Raw genomic sequence first — 9,067 nt, forward strand, 5'->3', positions numbered from 1 at the left:
GATATGCTCAAGCCAGGCCCAGTGTCTGAGACCACTTACTTTTGCCTGTGCAAGAGGTAGAACTCTCAGCTCCCTCTCCAGCACCATGTCTACCTGTGTGCCTCCATGTCCCACCATGATGGTAATGAACTGAACCTCTGGAAATGTAAGTCAACCCTTTGTAAGTAGTTGCCATGGTCATGGTGTCTCTTCACAGCAATAGAAACCCTAACTAAGACACAGGCCCATTTAGAAGCAATTTTGTCTTTAATTCTAGTTTGGGGGGAGATAAAAATGTTTCCTACTTTCTTTGATTGATTGACGCTGAGTGAACCGGAGATAACAGATCCACCTTGGTTTAATGGAGGCTCAGGGAGGCTGGAAAGCTAGCATGAACTCGAACTCATCCTTACAGCTGTAGGCACTCACCTACTATGAGAGGGTCCACAGCATGTATATGGCTTTCATAAATATTCCGAGAACAACTTGTAGTAGAAGATTAGCATCCTGGAAGGGCACTGAACTGATGACTTTTCTCTGTAGCTTGGCCTTAAGTAGCAACTTGGGCTCATGAACTGCTAAACCTAAAGACAATGATAGTAGTTGAACCTTGGAGTGACAGGACCCAAGTGTCAGCATTGAACCCATCAGAGACAAAGCGGCTATTGCTGCTATAATAGATAGCAGAGACAAAGTAATAACAGACTCCTGCCTTGTGCTAGGTGATTGTGGTTGTTTGACTAGGTACGGCCCCATAAACTTATATGTTTGAATACTTGGCCATAGGGAGTGACACTATGAGGAGGTGTGGCCTTGCTGGAGGAAGTGTGTCCCTGTGGAGGCGGGCTTTGAGGTCTCATATATGCTCAAGTAACACCCATTGTCATGGCTCACTTCCTGCTGCCTGCCGATCAAGATGCAGAACTTTCGGCTCTTTCTCCAGCACCATGTCTGCCTACATGCTGCCAAGCTTCCCACCATGATGATAATGGACTGAACCTCTGAACTGTAAGACAGCCCCAATTAAATGTTTTTCTTTATAAGAGTTGCTATGGTCATGGTGTCTCTTCACAGCAATAGAACTCCTAACTAAGACAGTGATCATGGAGTTCCTAGAGGTGAAGCAGGTACAAAGGCTACTACATTTTTACTTGACTTAGAAGAAATGTCTGTTTCTCCCAAAAATGTATCCAGTGCACTCTTCCCATCCTGATGTGGGATTTCCCTCGGCCTTCCCCAGAAGACTCATGGTCTTTCACAAAGGTGGCTGTACACTGGAGAAAAGGATCTACTTAGACCTGAGCACTGCCTCTGAAAAGACATTGATTCTAGAAAACACAAAACATCACTGTAGCCCTCCAGCCAGTGTTAAGAGGTTCGTGGAGGTCATGTGACCAAGGGGAAGTTTTATGTTAGGTCTGACTCACAGTTGGTCCAGTGTGTTCCAGCAACTACCTTGAGGGGGTTTCTTTAGGTGTTAGTACCGGGTTAGACTAGACATATCCAGTCTCTGTAGAATCTGCACATTGGTTTCCTAACCTATGGAGTAAGGGTCGTTATAGTGGGAGAGATTAATTAGAATCATCAGAGATGTCTCTGTCTGGGAAAATAGTGACCCCAAAGCGATGCTACATTCTTAGGGGGATTATAGAATGTGTGCAATCATCAAGTCTTGAAAGATGCAAGGGAAGCATTGTGGTCTAGATGTGAAATGTGCCCCCATGAACTCACATGTTTGAATATTTGGTCCCCAGCCAGCAACTCTGGTTTGGGAGATTGTAGAACCTTTAGGAGGTGGCCACACCTCTTAAGGTCGCACAGAGGGGATCCTATTTCAGTTTGGTGAGGACATTTAAACCACAGCAATGCTTTAGAAAATTGTGCAATAAAAGATGAGCTTACAAGCCCCCGAAAGGCAGTAGCAAGAAGCAGCGAGCTGATAGAATAGCTCAATCACACTGGTAGACCTAGGCATGAGACAAATGTCATGGTATGTGCGAGGTTTCCTGCCTCGCAGCTGCCTCTACACAGAGAAGGGAGAGGGAAGGGTGGAAGTGGGCTTGGGGCTAGAGAAGAAGAATTTAGTAATTTGATGGGTTTGAAAAATAACACCAGACACCAGATGTCACTATACCCCAAGCCTGCAAACCGCCAAGCAGCCACGGAGCTGCCGAAGGATTTTCCAGAGTGACGCGAGCGCCATCTGCTGGCTGGGCTCCATCCTGCCAGGCGTTCTCCTGCAGGGCTGGCTTAGAAATTCTACTTACACTAGAGATTCAAAGGTGTGCTGGACCCTGAGGTTGGCTCCCTAGGAATCTGAGCAGTATGCCACCAAGTTCTATAACTGAAGAACCAGCACTTTGAGCCCTTGGGGGAAGTTAAGACCTTAAGCCAGGGTTTGCAAATTTGCACTAATGTACTTCTCAATTTTGATCTTATAAGGGAAAGAAAAGAGCTAGGCAAACTAGACACTGTACAACCCCTGTGGTGGTTTGGATAAGAATGTCGCTCATAGGCTTATGTATTTGAATATTTGTGTCCCAGTTGTTGGACTGTTTAGGAGGAATTAGGGGGTGTGGCCTTACTGGAGGAGATGTGGGCTGTCTGACATGGGGGCTGGGACCCAAGCTCAGGTCCTCTGTATGTAGTGTGTGCTCTTAACCACAGGGCCATCTCTCCAGCCCCAATGTGCTGTCTTTCTAACACATCTCAAAATGCAAAACAAAACCAAACCTGCAAGCTATTACAATTGAAAGTGAGTATCCAGCATCTGAAATATTTTTAAGTCCTCCCAGAGGGATGAATGCCATGGGCTAGGGAGCCCAGGAACAAGCCCTCCCTTCATGCTGTGAGTCAGTGAGGGTGCACTGTGAGCAGATATGCCCTGGGCTCTGAGATGGGCTCTGAACCGTGGGCTACTTACTTATACTTCATGAATTTTTGTTCTCTCGCCTATGACACAGAGGAAAACACATCTGTCTTCCAGCAGGACTTAGAGAAGTGCAAGGCCAAAACAAACAAGGAGTTACACCATCATCAGCTGCTGTCAATATTTAGTTTGTCCCCAGCTACAGTTCAACACCAGGACCACCTGAGACAGGAAGTGTCCACCAAGAGTGGCCAGCAAATTCTCTCATCCCAGCCAGACTCGGGGTATTCCTGCTAGTCCCCCACCACTTACCTGGTACACAGTAGCTATACAGTCATCAGATTAGAATGTAAGGAAGCATAAAGAGTCGTTGAGGGTAAACCATGAAAACACAGAATGTCCACACTTTCAATATCTCAGGTGTTCAACATTTTCTGCAGCAATTAATGAATTACAGGAATATGGATATAAGGCGTCCGTTTTCTGTGGAAAACTACATTTAAGGCCATTTTGTTTGAGAACACACAGTAGGATCAAAAGTCAAGATGCTTGGTTTTGCTCAAGAGTCTGGCATCTTGCTGTGCAGTGATGGCCCATACTACCATTTGGGAGGCAGAGGAAGGTGGGTCTCTGTGAATTTGAGGCCATCCTGATCTACAAAGTGAGTTCCAGTATAGCCAGAGCTACACAGAGAAACCCTATTTCAAAAAACAAAAAAAAAAAATCTGGCATCTTAGGTTTAAAAGGAGCCATTTAGGAATCATTTGATCAAACCAATTTCTTTTCTTTCTTTCTTTTTTCTTGTTTTGATTTTTTGATTTTTTTAATTTTTCAAGACAGGTAGCTTTGGAGCTTGTCCTGGAACTTGCTCTGTAGACCAGGTTGGCCTCAAATTCACAGAGATCAAAAATCCACCTGTCTCTGCCTCCCAAGTGCTGGGATTAAAAGTGTGCACCACTACCGCCCGACCAAACCAATTTCTTAGCAAGTATATAAAACCGAGGTCTGAGACTTCCAAGAGAGGTCAGTGGCTTTCCAAGTACACACCACTAAAGTGGCAATGCTGGGACCAGATGCCAGGTCTCCGGGCTGAAATTATCTCACTACCCACAGACTACGTCAGCTATTTTTGTGTGAACCTGCTATTTCTCATGTAGTGAAAGTACATCATAGTTAGAGTATCATTAAATGTGGAATTGTAGAGAAAGATAAAGTATGTGGGTGAGGTGCTGAGGCCAGGCTTCTAAAAGCTAAGCAAGCATTCAGGATAGGGCATGAACTGGAGTCAAAGCTAGCTAGAGCGATGTAAAATGGGATGTCAAAATGAGGGGCAGAGCGGATGCAGGTGTGGCATTTTATTCTGTATTTCCTCCCGTTCTTCTCACTCTTGTTTTTCTTTAGGAACTTATCAAGTTTCAAGAGAGCTTGTTAGAATCAGAAGGTATTTTCTGTACGCTTCGAGGCATCTACAGAACAAAACTGTGTAATACACAAGACACACCAGAATGAATCAGCAAGGAATCTAAATGCACCACAGAATAAGTCAGTTAGCACAAAAGCAGGCTGCAAGAACAGGGAAAAGAAACAGCAAAACTAGAAAAAAAAAAGTTATAAAATCATTCTGCTTTCTGTGGGAGAAATTCATTCATTGCTGGAAGCTTCATTTTTATTTCTTTAAAAAAGAAATTTATTCCTTTTAAAAAGTAGGATTAATGACAAAACTTCAGTTGACAAGCCCTCAATAATGAAATATACTGACAATTCACAATAGTGCAAAGGTCTCTCTCTCTCTCTCTCTCTCTCTCTCTCTCTCTCTCTCTCTCTGTTTATATTAATTGTAGCTATGCAGTTCTGTAACTCAATACCTTTCCACATACCTGTGCTCTAGTACAGTTTTTCAAAGGGAACACTAGCTAGAGGCAGGCTCCTCCCACTGGAACTTTTATCATACTACAGCCCAGTAAGGGGCCGGGCACTCATGACTAAAGTATGCGCTAAAGCTGAGTCTGTGGAAACCTCCGTCATTACCGCAAACGCCCAGTTCCATGCAGTTACAAAGAGTCTTCTTCGGATCACGGCTTTAAGGCCTCTAGTCCATGTTGAGGGGATCCATGCCTTTAGAGCTCTATTATGGGGGTGGCACATTTTGGTAAGAGTGGAGCAAAGTTGATTACATCATAGTTAAAAAGGAAAGAAAAGAGGTAGGGTCTGGGGGTTCTACCCTCCTCTTAGGGGTTCACCTCACTGACCTGGAGACCTTTTAATAGACCCATTTCTCAAAGGCTATGCCTCTCCCCAACAGAGCCACAGGCTGGGACCAAGCCTTTATGCCCATGGGCCTCGGGACACTGTAGTGACTGGATTAACTGTCCTGTTGCTGTGAAAAACCCCCAATAAAGCAACTTAAGGAGAGCAGTGTTATTTTGGCTCAGAGTTGAAGGGTGCAGTCCACCATGGCGGGGAGTAAGGGCAGCAGGAGCTCCAGGCAGCTGGTCTCATTGCACCCCAGCCCGGGATTTGGGGAGTGAGGAATCAACCTGCTTTCCCCTTTTGATTCAGCCCAGGACCGTGGTGCCGCCCACAGTTAAGAGGCTGCTCCCTTCCAATCTATACAACGCCTCACAGACATACCCAGAGGCTCGGCCGCTAGCTGTAGCTCCTTTCAGGTTGACCACAGACGTTAACCGCACCAGTAGCATGCTGGAGCAGAATCTGGAGTTAGATGTAGAAATTTCTCTCCTAGGTCCAAGGATTCTTTCCGGTCTTACTCTGGAAATGCTGTCTTCTTACATGAGGGCTTCCCTCTGTTTCAATCCAGTTTTGAGAACACAGTTCAGCTTAGTTCCAGCCACCCCTCAGACACAGCTGCGTGCCAAGACAGAGGGCACTCTCTCAGACTCCCAAGTGTGTGGTATTTTTGGAATTCTAAGCGATGATAGGGAAGTTCAAATGAATTTTTGCCTTTTGTTCCCATTTATGTTTTTTTTTTTTTTCCTGAATGAATAAAGGAATTCCTGTCAGGAGAAGCACAGCTTCCTATAGGCAGAAGCAGACTTTGCAACTGTTGCGATTGTGAAAGGAGACACACTTCTATCAGGAGGGGGTAGCGCACGCCTTTAATCCCAGAACTCAGGAGGCAGAGGCAGGTGGCTCTCTGTCCCTGTGAGGTCATCTGGTCTACAGAGTGAGTTCCAAGACTGCCAGGGTGGCAAAGAAACCCCAGCTTGAGAAACCAACCAACTAATCAAGCAAACAAACAAAGGAGGCACACTTGATAACAAATTTAACCCTTTCATACAGAAAAAAGGCAGAAGCCTTAAATGTATTGATTTTTGCCATGTGCACACGAGAAAATACAATCCATATCAGGACACAGAATGTTTCTTCAGCCCCAGAAAGTCACCTTCTCTTTCTTTCTGTCAGTATCAACATCTCTGAAGAGGCAATGGCACAATATTGTCAGTAAGGCTTTATTTATTCTGTCTGGCCATTTTCATTTGTTTGTTTTGGTTCAGCACAATATTTTTGGCTTTGTTTCTGTTATTATCTGTACCAGATTTTATCTTCTGTATTTTTCTATAGGAAAAAATTAAATTTTGCTATCAAACACACCTCCTTTCACAACCACAACAGTCGCAAAAAGTATGTTTTTGCCATAGAAAGTTGTGCTTCTCCTGACAGGGAGACCCTTTGTCCACTCGGAAAAACCATAAATGAAACAGAAGACAGGAGTTCATTTGAATTTTCCTAACACCACTTAGAATTCCAGCTTGTATGTCTTTCACTGGATATCAGTCCACTGCAGAAATATATATAACATTTTTTTTTTAAAAAAATGGTCTTTAATTCATAAATATATTTGAGTTATTTTTAGTTTAGGCTCTTGCGAGCAAAACTGTCCCTAGCCAGACACCGTAGCACTGGGAAGACTGAAGCAAGAGAACTATGGGTTGCAGCCCCTGTGGGCTACACAGAGAATTTCAGAACAGGCAGGGTACACCACACCTCAGAAACAAACCAACTAGCTTGCTATTTCCCAGTTGTTTCGCCTTCAACAATTTAGTCCGGCTCTGAGCTTCATTTTCTCCATACCTGCAGCCTGAAGGTCATGCCCACTCCGTGTGATGGTTGTGAAGACTAAACAAGATGAATTGTTTAAGGCCTCTGTCTTAGTCCGTGTTCTATTGCTGTGAAGAGACACCGAGACCACGGCAACTCTTATAAAGGAAAACATTTATTTGGAGCTGGCTTACAGTTTCTGAGGTTTACTGCATTGTCATCATGGCAGGGAGCGTGACAGCAGGCAGACATGGTGCTGGAGGAACTGAGAGTTCTACATTTGGATCTGCAAGCAGCAGGAAGAGAGAGACACTGGGCCTGGCTTGAGCATTTGAAAAATCCCAGAGCCCATCACACTTCCTCCAACAAGGCCACGCCTCCTAAGCCTCCTAATCCCTATCAAGCAGTCCCACTCCCTAAAGACCAAGTATTCAAATCTATAAGCATGTGGGGGCCATCCTTATTCAAAAGGTCACATCTTGTCAGCTTAAAGAGACCTTGTGCACCTGTTGGATCCCCTGCAGGTGCCAAGAGGCAGTGCGTTTCTAGGCCTTCAGCCCTGGGTCTGATGCTCTGGGGAAGGAACCCGGCTCTTGGCCAGAAGCACTGTTGCTCAGGAACCACACGTACCACTTTTAGATAACAAAACTCCAACTGTTTTTATTTCCTCGCTAGAAGCGAGTGAGAAAGAGAGAAAAACAGATGGTGCATTGAATGAAATCAGAGAGATGAAGGAAGGTTAGGGATGGGGGTGGGTGGGAAATCCCACGATGGCTTAAGCTGCTTTAAAAGAAGGCTGTGTTTTATGGGAGAGAGAAGAGATGCTGGCTGAAGACGAAGAGGAAGCTCCAGAGGTCTTTCCAAATCTCAGTCGTGTGGTTTTTATTTCAGGTGTCTCCCTGGATGGGAACTTTGGCTCTCAGAGCACATAGCTGGGTTTCTTTCCATCTGGAGTGAGGTGATTTTTCGCTCAGGTCCCAGCTTAGGTAGAAGTGCTGGTGCCACTTCCTCTCAGTCGCTTCCTTGCTCCGCCCTGCGATAGAGATGACCCCCACCCCCACCCCAGGCTACAGCTACCTGGGCATTGGCGTCTGGCTGCCTTTGTCAGCAAAGCTGAGTGTTGGCAAATGATTCCAGGGTCTGGGCTCTGAGATCACCCCAGGCATTGCTGTAGCTTTAGAGAATTATTGGTTTGGCTGGGGGGCAGCTGTGACTCACTCCTATAATCCCATCACTGGGGAAGCTGAAACGGGAGGAACTGCAATCTCCAGGCAGGTTTAGCTGACTTCATAAATTGTGGGGCCTAGATTAAGACCCTGTCTGAAAACAACAGAAAGAAAGGATGAAGAAGAGGAAGAGGAAAAAGAGGAGGAGAAGGAAAAAGGGAGGGGGAGAAGTTTGAGGAGGTGGGGTTTCTTTGGAAAGGATAAAGACACATGGGCGATCATGGCATAGAGGAAGCAGAGGAGAATAGTATTTTAGTTTTGCTGCTGGCTTTTGAGACAGGGTTTCACAAGGTAGCCCAGGCTACCCTTACTGTGTGTCTCAGCATTCTAACACAGGAGGAATGTGATTCTTCCACATTAAGATGGAAACTGAGACCCATAGACAAACACAAGTCATTAGAGGCAAACACTGGAGTCCATGCTGGACACCAAAGTTCATAGAATTTGTTCCAGAAAGGACTAAGGTCAACTGAGTCTTGACTGCCTGTGGTAGCTAGTGTTAATTGTCCATCAGCTTGGTGGAAGGCAGGCCCCTAAGCATGCCTGGGATTAATAATCTTGATCACATTGTCAGTGTGGGGAGACCCATCTTTACAGCAGGCAGAACCATGCCCTGGCTGGGAGACCCTGAACTGCAAAAGGAGAAGGCAAGTTGAATGCTAATTCTCCCATCTCTGTTTCCTGAATGTGGATGTGATGGGAGCAGCTCTGTCAAACCCCTGCCACTGTGACTTCTTTGCCACAAGGGACAATAATCTGGAGCCGGGAGTTGAGTCCACTCTCTCCCTTACGCTGCTCCTTTGTCAGACTAGTTCATCACAGCAATGGTAAAGAGACTAAGGTATCGCTTCTCTGAATCACTTCTTTTTTTTCTCTGCTTTATGAGACACGTGTCGTGTAGCTCAGACTGAATTTACATTGGTTAGGTAGCCAG

Source organism: Microtus ochrogaster, chromosome 6, assembly GCF_000317375.1.
Source record: "Microtus ochrogaster isolate Prairie Vole_2 chromosome 6, MicOch1.0, whole genome shotgun sequence".
NCBI classification, from domain to species: domain Eukaryota; kingdom Metazoa; phylum Chordata; class Mammalia; order Rodentia; family Cricetidae; genus Microtus; species Microtus ochrogaster.